This window comes from Glycine max, chromosome 3 (assembly GCF_000004515.6).
Source record: "Glycine max cultivar Williams 82 chromosome 3, Glycine_max_v4.0, whole genome shotgun sequence".
NCBI lineage: Eukaryota > Viridiplantae > Streptophyta > Magnoliopsida > Fabales > Fabaceae > Glycine > Glycine max.
The window spans coordinates 5,313,517-5,325,692 of record NC_016090.4 but is presented as its reverse complement, the minus strand read 5'-3'; the positions used below and the strand labels follow the sequence as shown (position 1 = coordinate 5,325,692).

The following is a 12,176-nucleotide window of genomic DNA, read 5'->3' as shown; positions in this document are numbered from 1 at the left end:
GCTGTTTTTATCTATTTTGATTTGACATATGAAATTGATCTACTTAATGTAAGTTTTGATAGATAATTAGCTCTTGATAGAAAATTTGCCAAGGTAGAGTTGAATGAACTAAGAAGAGTTGCACCTTCCAGAAAGTATGCAATCCACCATTTTCTTTCTACTTTTCTTGTTCCTTGGTTTATGTGTTTCATTTTTGTCTGTAGGCATACGTACAAGTAAATGGTTTATATCTATAGTCTTTTAATGCATGACAGACATAAGTTAATGACTTTTACCTACAGTTGGAGGTTGTAGGTACAAGTTAATATTTTTACCTACAGTTCGAGGTTGTAGATATAAATTAATGACTTTTACCTACGCACATTGTGAATTGTAGGTGAAAGTAAATCTGTAGGTAAAACCTATAATGACAGACGATAATCCGTCACTGTACACCCCCTCAAAGTTGACGACCACAATGTCCGTAGGACAAAGTTTTTATTACATTTATCTACGCATTTTTAACATCTAGTGATGATTTTTGTCCGTAGACATATGTCATTTTTCTTGTAGGTTAAAGCTGGGTTTTTTATTTTTTATTTTCTAAAAATGTCCATGTGCAGTGTAGGAGATATATGTCTGTGGTTTTTTTTTAGTAGTGACCGCATGAAATTTGTATAAATTAAATGAACTTTATAAGGAAGGTTGGTCATACCCAAATTCTTCCTCCACTTGATTCAACTAATGTTGATTTTCATTCATATTATTTATTAAATGTTTCTCCGGATTATAGATATCTCTTATTGATGGGGGATGAGGAAGATTGGGTTTCTTAATGCACATTTGCAATGAGAGATTCATTGATTGAGTTTTCATAAGTCATAATACTGATAAGAAGCATTATATTTTGCCATTTTGAATTTGTTTTTATGGCAGTGAGTACGTGAGTTGCAAATATATATTGAGCAGTTTTAAGAGAGTTAGCTTTTAATAGTATACTATTTATGCTTATATTTTGGTATAGAGTATGGGTGTTTCTCCTAGGAAACTATTAACTTGTGTCATGGTTGGATTGTTAAAACAAGATTTCTGGATGCAAGAGTTGGTTGAGGAACAATTTCCTTAGGTAACGTTTCTTAAAGTGAAAAACATGAAATGAGCAAAATCTAAAAGATTAGAATAGAGTATAAACTGCATAACATGATCCAATTTTTTTGTTCTTCCCTCCATGCCAGTTGTGGAATGCAAGTGGCATTTGTAGATAACATGATCTTTGAGTCTATAATAATGATGACTTAGCTGATAACTATTTCATACACACAACTATACAAGTTCTGAAAATCTTAGGCTAAGTCATCTCACTAACCCGTTAAAGCTCTAAAATGGCTGTCACATTTTTCCACTGACAACATATTGATGCAAACTTTATAGCAGACCAGCCAAATGAGCGATCCCACCTTCTCCATCTGGCCACAAAGTTTTTCATATCTTAATATTATTCAGCAGCCAAGTTCTTGAGTAGATGTTTATTATGCTTTATTAATCTAAATCCAGTTCAAACTAAAGTTTCTTAAAACAAATCCAAATCAATTTAATCATATAAAATAATTCAAATACACACGGATAAGAAGACATGAGAAATAAAATAAATAAAGTAGTAAATCATACAAATCCACTTTTTAATACATTGATAAAAGAACTGTAGGAGGTTAAATAAACAAAGGTGCAAACAACACAAACATCCGAACATTGCAGAGGTACATGTTGTCAAAGCTTATATTATACTAAACTTCATTGTGAACTTGGGTGAAAGGAAGAAGCACTTAAATCTTCAAACATGCTTGCAGGAAGCTTGAAATTTTGGACCTCAAAGTGGCAAGATTTATGACCACCAGAACAATGTAGTTTTCAGTTTCAGAATAGAACCCATTGTGCAGTACAGCAAAATAAGATAAAATTATAAAATTTGCATAGAATGAAATCCCTCTCCTTAACGGCGTTAATTGAAGCGATTCTGTTTAACAAAAAATGGAAGAATTTCAATTTTAGGAAAAATATTTTAAATTCTTAAATTGAAACATAGAAGGTGATTTATTAAGTTTTGATTACTAGAGGCAATTTATACTGTAGGGGTGAAACAGAGGAGAAATCGAAAAATTGTGTTTTCTTGTTTGAAAACTTAAAATTCTAAAATTTGGTGTCAACAAAAAATTCATTCTTTTAATTTTTAAAATTTTATATAATTTCCTTTTCGTCTAATTAGGGTGGGTACACCTTGATACGGTTTGCAAAGGATTAAAACCTGCCAACATATAGGAAGGAATAGGAATTCCTGAAGACAAGTTAGGCATTGAAAACCTGCCAACATATTGAACTTACCACCCCCCTCAATTACTAATTCCTTGAGAGAGTGCAACCCTTGCACCAATACTTCCCCTGCAAAAAATTTAGGACATTCATTAATTAGAAGTGTAGAAAGGTGCAGGAACATGTTTTTCCCATCCTCCCTTGATAACCTTACTAGGTTTGGCATATTGCAGAGTGACAGATCTCTAGAGCCATGAAAACTACTCCACCATCATAGCACTCTTTGTATGTGTATTTTACATTAATCATGTTATTTATCCATAGCTCCTCTATACGTGGACCAAAAATAAAAAAGCAGCAGAGTTTCATGTTGTGCTGCTACTAATGGCCTTTTACTTTGAAAATGGAAGTCACAATTAAAAACATGTTTGTTCAGTCGAATCTGATTTTGGAAGTATTAGAAGCAGATTGGTACAACCTCTAATCTAGTCCTGTTCCTTCTGCCTTCATGTCTTGTAAGAGTTTCACCAACTTCAGAGAACACAGCAACCATGATACGTGCCATGGCCCTTTAATTAAGGCCCCCATTCATCCTATGGTCATTGAAAAGCTTGACACAGGTTTCAAACTATAACCAGCAATTATGGTAGTATATATAACTCACCTTATTCGCTGCTACCCTTGTTGTCTTCATTTAATTGTAGAACTTCTGAATTTACCTTCAAATTCTTATGAAGCTTCTGCTAAACCAAGCATGCAACTTCAGAATGCTACTTTCCTCCTCTACAGAAAATGTTTGTATTTTGAGATCAGCTCTAACATAGTTTTAAACTAGTGAACACCAATTTCATGAAAACCATTTTCAGAATGCTAGTGTTCATTTCAATTTGTACTTTGAAATAGTGAACACCATAATTGTGTCGTACTTGATCATTTATAGTTTTTCTTTTGATTTGACCACATTACTTTATCTTTTCAGCTTCTCATGGATCTGGAATCATTAATAAGAATTCCCTTTTAAACCCCATGAATATTTAAAATGTCTATCCTATCTTTACTTTTCTATTTAAAAATAATATACTGTGCTGGCTTTTTCTTGGCCTCTCTTTGTAGAAGCTTTGCATCCAATATACCAAAGCACTTTTTCTATACATGATATGAAGCACTTTCTGGTTAGTTGTTCCAACTTGAAAGGACATGTAATTGCAAGTAAAATGAAACATGAATTTAATTTGTATGCAAGAATAGCTTTTCATGACCAAAAGAAGGAGTGTATATGCTCTAGAATAACTTTTCTTTACCCTGTATGCAGGTCTTTCCTGGTGCTTGGACAACCATTTTGGTATCTCTTGACAACGCCGGTATTTGGAACCTTCGTCCAGAGAACCTCAACTCGTGGTATCTGGGCCAAGAAGTTTATGTGCATGTTGTAAACCCAGAGAAAGACAACAATGTGGTTGTGTAAATTGCTAACAAATTTCAGGTGATGCCACTCTGGATTTCTCATAAGCACACTCTTAAATCTTGCACCACATTTTGCAGCAGGTTTAATATTAATTGGGTGCAGTCCAGGAGGTATGAAATTTAATTTTGTGGTTCTTAGTTTTCTTATAATTCTATCCATCATATTCAAAATGGTCGATCTTTGTTTGGTTGCAGGCACAGCTAGTAACATTATAACATATCTTTCACGGTATATTCTCAGTTATATATAATTCCAATTAATAAATGCTTTACTTTGTTTGATCATATTGATGACCAGGTGATTTAATGACCCTTTTGTTTTGCTAGTGGAGATGTGGCGCTATCTGTAATAATGACAACTGCAAGTACCCTAACTGCCATGGTTGGTATAGCTATAATTTGAGTCTTAATCTTTGGTTTCCATTTTTGACGAGCAATTAATTAATTCATGACAAGATGTGGGTAGGCATTAGTACAATGATACAATCATTTAGTAATGGTTTCAGTTCCATGCATCTGCCCACGTTTGTACTTGGGCAGACAAATTAATTTTCTCCATCGCAGCCCTTTTGGCCCTCCCTCTCTGGTTTTGAAGACTAGCATAAGACACGTCTTGTTTGATTTATTACAAACAATGTAGAGTGTGTTAATGATTCTTACTTTAATTATATACTTTTGTCTCTAAACGTAAAAATATGAAAATCTTTTAGTATTGGTTCTTAATTATAAAAACTTTATTCGTTTTTAATTTTTGAAAACTACAAAAGTGTTGTACATATTCTTCCATAATGACTTCACAAGCATTCTCTAAACTTTTATTGCAGTCAGTGGTTTAAGATATTCTTCCACAATAGGATTGAATTTTCGAATTAAATTCTTAATATCACAACTAAGCAGGTTTCAGGCGAATAATATTTTTTTTCTACAGCCCAAGTAACTGGTTGGTTTATTGTTGTTTAAGGTTGTTCCTGTGTATCAACACATGGAATCTATCTTCAATAAAAAATGAAATCTTCACACATGGTGAATCCTGTGTACTTAAATTTCAATTTGGGTTTGGCAACTTAATCATGATTATCTTGACGTAGGTCTGATTCTGGCTTAGATCAACTTAAGTGAAATGGACTCTTTATCTACCTATTAAAATTAAAACCTAAGATAGGAAATGACACTTCATACACCTTAAAGTTCATAAGATAGGAAGAAAATATAATCTTTTTTTAGGTCCTTATACCCGCATTATGCCTAGCATTGACGAGAAATGAATATTCACCTTATCAATATCTCAAATCAATGATGGATTCGATTTTATGGACCATGCTTTTCATGCAAAACTATTCATATGCCAATCTGTTTTGAATGACCAATACTTGGTAGAAAAGCTATCTTGAATCCTAACGACATTTTTATTTTTCAGGTTACAGACAAAAGGTGCTTTAATTTATTTCCAGAAGCTGGTCGATGTACATAATAGAGTTGGTCATGCAGGGGGAGTACGTGGTCTCATCATTGTTCGACATCTTCAGTTGTTTTCCTAGTGTGAGTCCTCCTTGCTTAATATGTACTCATTCATAAAATATTAATTTATTTATATGATGCTTAATTATATAATAAAAAAATTACATGTACTTATCATAATTAGTTGAGAATAATAATTTTTATTCTTTCACCTATGATTAAGGTTTTCGTTAATTTCATATTATATAATTATGTCTTATACTGAATTAATTTTCTAATTAAGTTGCTTAATAAAATAATATTAAATTAACTAAAACCATCATAGTAAAAAAATTATATGTACTTATGATAATTAGTAAACAATTCAAAGTCACATAATTTTTAAATTTTCAGGTTATATTACGGTTTTATTAATTTAATATTATATAATTTTTAAATTTTCAGCTTATACATTATTTATAGATATTAAATATTATATACATAATTTTCAGCAAAAATATTAATTTAATATTATTATATAATTTTTAAATTTTCAGGTTATACATTATTTTTTAATTTTAAATAGAATATAATTTAATATTATATACATAATTTTTAGCTTATTATGTATTTTAATATTATTATATCATTTTATAATTATCAGCTTATACATAATTTTTAATAATAACTAATTATATTTATATATAAAAAAATTATACAGAAATCTACATCGGTGCTCACCTGGTACACTGACGTTAAAGTATGCACTTTCATGTCATTTGGAGTGAAGCAACAACGTTAAATGATTGGCTTTTTAAGTCGTTTGTTTTCCTGAAATGACGTTGATGCATGTTGTTTTTAAGTCGTTTTGATGTGCATAAATGACGTTGATGCACGCCATTTTTAGGTCGTTTGTTTTCCAGAAACGACGTTGATGCACACGTCTTCTATGTTGTTGCATCGTCGGAACAACTTAGAAACTACCTGTACTTGTTCCTACGATGTTGCTGGGTAAAGGACCAATGTAGACATTTATTTTCTCCACATCGCGTAACCAACGACTTGCTTCGGGACTTCATTCAAAACGGTGTTTCGCGGCCGTCGTTGAAGGTTCCAGCGTAAACAACGACGTCAACTTTAAAGACTTGCTTCCACCGTCGTTAAATGCATTTTTCCCAGTAGTGTTAGTTATATACTTATGTGTAATAGATACACATATAATTTTGATTTTTTTTTAATAAAGACTGGGTCAAACTGGGCCAATGACTGGACCGGATTTCACAATTATGCTTTGAGCATTATTGTACGTGGTTGCACGCAAGAAATCTGATCCATTCACTTGGAATCCTACTTTCAAATTCACACTTCCCCAACTAACAAGGATTAACACGGTTAGCAGATAGTTGTATTCCTTAAATATGAAGTTAGGGACTCAATTTTTCAGTTTCGTGTATGAAAAATTATTATTGAGAAAGACAAAATTCAATTCAGATATATCTAATAACCCTAAGCAACACTATTCTTCTAAAGTAGCAACCTGCTGCACAAGCGACCTAAATGCCATCAACAACCATAGTCTCGCAACGAGAACCTCCGCGACATTTCCAGGGTTCAATCTCCCTTGACATGTTGCGGGAAAAATGATGATATGTTGGTTTAATAGATAAAAAATGACACTTGCAATTCTTAGCTTAAATTAGCACTGGGCACTTTTATTAGACTAGGCTGATATGAGTTCTTTTAATAACAGCAACAGAACCTCCAATGTAGTTTGTAGTTACTAAGTTATAGGGTATATTAATTAAAAATACATTTTATGAAGTTACAAATAAAATAGAATAAAGGAGCTAATTAACATGATGGAGGTGTACTTAGGAAAAGTAGACATGCATTTAACGATTTCGTTGAACGTTTTTAAAAATGAAACAATTGATGAAGAGGAAACAAATAACTCCATAAGAGCCCAAGAAACAAACAACAACTTCAAGCCCAATAATTAGCAGACTTTAGTTCATTCTGCAATTGGTAATTGGAGTTTGGGGATTTTGAGGTTTTGAGCCACAAGGATAATTGGTTACTTGTTGCGGCAAGAATTGCACCTAATAAATTATTTTTAAATTTAGTTAGATTGCAGAATTTTGTATACTACTATCATCCAACAACTCCTGTAAATTATCATACATAGTAACTACCGACTCTGAGCATATATATTAATTGACCTGAGCCTCCAATGGAGGATGCTTTAGTATAAAAATCTTTATAATAACAATATATAAAAATTAAAACTTTTATTTTTAATGCATATTTTATTATTAATTAAAGTTTATTGTAATTTATAAAAATATGAATGAAACTCATAAATAAGAGTAAGACCCCATGTTTTGAGAATTTTAATAAATTATAACTAATAATAAATAGTGTGATATATTTCTCTTTTTGATATAAAAATTTACATAAGCAATGGATTTAAATTCTTATAAAAAATAATAAGAATGCTAATAGAGTAACGATTTGTGTTCTTTTATTTTTTTTATCTAATATAAACAAAAACTATTTATCATAAAAAAGAAAGAAAAATCATATAGTAATTTTTGCCCTTGTTGTACAGAGACTTGTATTTATTTTATTTTGCTTGTATTTTCATTGAATGTTAGATGGCAAACGTGTAGCCAGTCATTTAATTATAAAAATAATGAACGTTTGGAAGATAAAGAATTATTATATTAAAATTATAAAAAAAATACCTATCATGGTCCTTAAATTAGCCACTTAGTACATCAATAAACTTAACCTAAATAATAAAAGAGATTAACAGATATTTTCTTTTATAGGTAGTATGTATCTTCCATAAAAAAACAATTCTGTTAAATTATATAAGATTAGGGTTTAATAGTCATACACTATTAATATAAATATTTTTATAATTATCAATCAATTAAAAAATAATGTTAGTATAATTTTTAAGATATAATTAAATATAATTATTATAAAATATAACAAATATTATATATATATATATATATATTTATAATTAGACGACGTCATAAAATTATTTTATACATGCATTAGTGTGCTATACTGGCTCATTGTTTTCTCATGGATAACAAGTGCATGTAAACAAGGAAGTTCTCCAGCATCAAAATAAAAGATATGAAGTGCTGTATTGGTTCATTATTTTTATGAAAGAAGGCAATTTGTAGTTGTAATCAAAGACACAAGACCTGACCCCATCTCAAGTCTCAAGTCTCAACTCTCAACAGGTCACTGCCGCTCGAGTGGAAAGCGACTAATGGCCCATCAACTTCAAAGCCTCCCCTGTATGCTCCCTGTCAAACTTTATTCTATTTTATTTTTCCTAAATGATTGGTATCTCCAACAGTAGTTTTATTTGAATTGAGAATATTTATAATTTATAATGTGGTGAGACTAGTTAAACAACAATAAGAATGCAAAGATGAACTTCAATAAATAAGATATATAGTTAACACTTAATAAGCTTTTATTACCTGAGAGCTTTTTTTTTTTTTTTTTGGTAAAGTATTACATGAGAGTTTATTGCTATGTCAATAATATTTTTATAACGAAAATTATTAAAATAAACTAAAAGAATATATAAGAATTAAAACGTAATGTTGATAAATACAAATTAAATAAGGCTTGCAACAGCTCTTTCAGATACCCAAATAATGGTTAATTAATTATAAGTGACATCATTCTTTGTACAGTAACAATTAAAATTGGTAATATTCTCATATGTGAAGAGCTTGGTCGCCTCAATTAATGTATTAATGCAAAACCCTAGCTACCAGTCATATTGGCTTTAGTTAAGAATGTTGCATAATCAAGTTTTTCTGTATTAATTGAAATCGACCCTTCTCCCACCTAGAGTCTCTCAATCATCGAACTAACGTTCAATGGAGAAATAATGGTGGTAAGAGGCTGAAGCCATTAATGCATGTCAAACAAAAGTGGATTTTCCATATTCTTATCAATACTTTTAGTTTGGCAAAAATAATCAGCACTTTAGTCCCCAAAAATGTTGGCTAGAGACCATAAAATGAATGGTTTCTCATCCACGAGTTTTCAGCAGCAGCATTTCTTCGGGGTCTGAATTAAATTTCTTGTGGGCTACACATATGCCAATTATTGAATGTACGTATATATGACTTGGAGAATGTCCAAACTCCGTGTACTAAAGAATTTTCTACACGTAGTTGGATCCAACTGGTGATTTTAATTGCATGGCTGCCTATATACATGGAATCATTGTCCTTTTTGGCTATTTTAATTTAATCGAAAGGAAATAAGGATCACATTGTTAGGTCTGGCAGAAAGATTTGGGACCTAAGGGAAGGGCTCCACACCCAACCATGACACATTTAATAACGGATATGATTGATGTACTGTATATATGCATAGTTGTGTGTTCATATCCACTCGGTTCCTTAATCTACCCACGTTAAATTGTGTTAAGAGTGACATTTAGAACGTGAATATCACATGATTTTTGTATTTCTGTGCATCGTCTTATTTTGGGAAAGAGGTGCATTTAGTGGTTATAAAGTTATAATGGCTTGTAATGAATTGATACTGAAGTAGTAGGTTAAGGATTAAATAGGTGATGATTAACTACCGGTTTTGGGTCGGAATTACGTACTCTAGGTTTTGGATTTCCTGTGTCAAAAGTAGGTTTTGGATTTAAATGGGATAATTAAGTTCATCAGACATGTAGATTTATAAGTGGAGAAGTGATTTTTTGTGCAATAAACTGAAGTTAAGAAGATTTAATTATAATTAGAACTCATATTTAAATTTCATATATATATATATATATATATATAATAATAACTACTTCTAATAATAAAGAAATACTAATTAATAAATTTAATAACATATATATATGCTGTCATTGATTTTATACTAATTTTTTTAATAATATTTACTACCACTAATTATAATCTAACCCAAAAAGATATATATACTAATTAATAGATATGATAATAATGACATTTTATGACTTTTTTTTTTATTGATTGTTATTATCTTGCCTAATTATTCAGAAAAAAATCTTGACTAAATTATGTTTTGTGTATTATTATAAGTCTCATTTATGTATTTATATATTTAATTATTAAAGTTAATTATTATTAAGATTATAAAATATATAATAGTTAAAATTTTTGATGACTTTTAGTTATTATTATATTTAATGAGTTTGTTCTTTTTTTTAGTGTGAGACTGAGATTATTGTTTATTTAATTATTATTGTGTTTGTGAGAAAAAAACTTTCAAAATTTAAAATAAAAAGTTAATATGAATTATAAATACATGTGTTTTCTTCTTATATTATTTGAACAAAATTAATTTTAATTTTACGTGTAAAAATAATAAATAATTTTATAAAAACCATTATTTATTAAATATTTATTTGTGAGAAGTTAAATATTTAAGTAATAGTAAAAAAAATCAGTCACTCTTTGGTGATTTCCTGGATTTGTCCCTATATATATAAACACTTAAATTTTGTGCGATGAGAATATTGATATTTTGTCTATATGAATACGAAAATTTGAAGAAGAAAAAAAAGAAGAAACTTTGGATGAACGATAGAGGAAATTAAAAGCCATCTCAGGGTTAATGGACTTTTTATGAAATTCTAATGTCTATCTCATTCTCATCATTCTCTCAATTATTCTTAAACTTTTATGTAATAAACTTCTTTCATTATTTTCGTATCTTATTTATGTCATTTGAGTCCCTAAGTATATTCTTAATGCTTTCCATTATTGATCACCTATTGATATGTCTCGTTAGCCATGTATTATACTCCTAGAATAGGAATTACTATATACATATTTTTTTAAATAAGGCTAGATTAATTATTGAAGAATCCTATTAATCCTCATCCTCATTAGGTCGGCACCAAGGGTACAAAATAACAAGAAGTCCGCAATTTATTTCATAAAGAAAGCAAGAGAAAAGATCGAGCATGGACCAAACCAAATCCTTAGAAACAAATATCAGCAAAATCTATACATAGGTAATTAATCGTATCCCATTATGGTTATAATCTTCACATATAAAACAAGGGAGAGTCTCCTACTCCCATCAAATAAAACCATAATTAGTCATTTTATCAGCACATATACCTTCACAATAAATGTGAGTCACCTCAAAATGCATAACACTTTTAGTGATGGCCAAAATGTTTTTTTAAGAATAAAAAATAAGTTTAAATATTTTTTTAGTTTTTGTAATTTAGTATTTTTTTTCTTTTATTTTTTATAAATTATGTTTGTTTTATTTTTTATCCTTACACTACTTCAAAAAATATTTTTGAGGATGTTACTTGTAATAAAAAAATTAAATATATTTTTGGTTTATGTAATTTAGTAGTTTTTTTTAATTTTTTTTGTAAATTATTTTTTCATTTTAGTTCTTGCGAAATATATTTGATTTATTTTTCATCTTTAAAGAATTTTAGATAATACTTTAAACACAGCAAACAAAATATTTTAAATAATAAAAAAATATCATCTAAAATACTTTAAAAATGAAGAGCAAAACAAAGGGATTAAAACCAAAAAATTACAAGTATAAAAATAAAAAAAAAATGTTAAATTATAAAGAAGAAAAAAACATTAAGTTTTAAAAAAATTAGATTGTAGCAGTGTAATTTACTTTTAAAATCAATTAATTGATATCAGCTATAATTAAGTCTTGGATGCTTGATTTTATTTCAAACATATGAACTTTTTTTTACTTTTTTTTTACGGTTTAGAACATTTATATTTTTCCAATATATATGAAGTATGAAAATTAAGTGATAAAGAAAGGATGAAAATGCAGGCGACTTGAATCTGAGTGTTAATCTTAATGATTTGAGGGATTGGACCGGCGAAAGCGACGGCGCGCCGGTGGCCCGTCGCCGTCTTGAACGGTCAAAGAGTGTCAATAATAATGTAACAGGCTGGACGTACGTGAAGCCA

The 12,176-nt window shown here is 29.7% G+C and overlaps 1 long non-coding RNA gene across 6 annotated transcripts in view; it reads left to right on the top strand.

The window, feature by feature from the left end:
* Positions 1-6,471, top strand: part of LOC102665465 (uncharacterized) — a 7,444-nt gene extending 973 nt beyond the window's left edge. For 2 of the 6 annotated variants that reach the window (XR_413433.4, XR_003266446.2), the window contains exons 2-6: positions 3,599-3,861; positions 3,946-3,979; positions 4,078-4,132; positions 5,168-5,289; positions 6,095-6,471. This is a non-coding gene — a long non-coding RNA (uncharacterized lncRNA). Of the gene's footprint in view, positions 1-33; positions 135-2,090; positions 3,862-3,945; positions 3,980-4,077; positions 4,133-5,167; positions 5,290-6,094 lie in introns of those variants that run through there. The other 4 variants (XR_003266447.2, XR_005890880.1, XR_005890879.1 and 1 more) reach the window with 4 other exon arrangements.
* Positions 6,472-12,176: the final 5,705 nt, after the last annotated feature.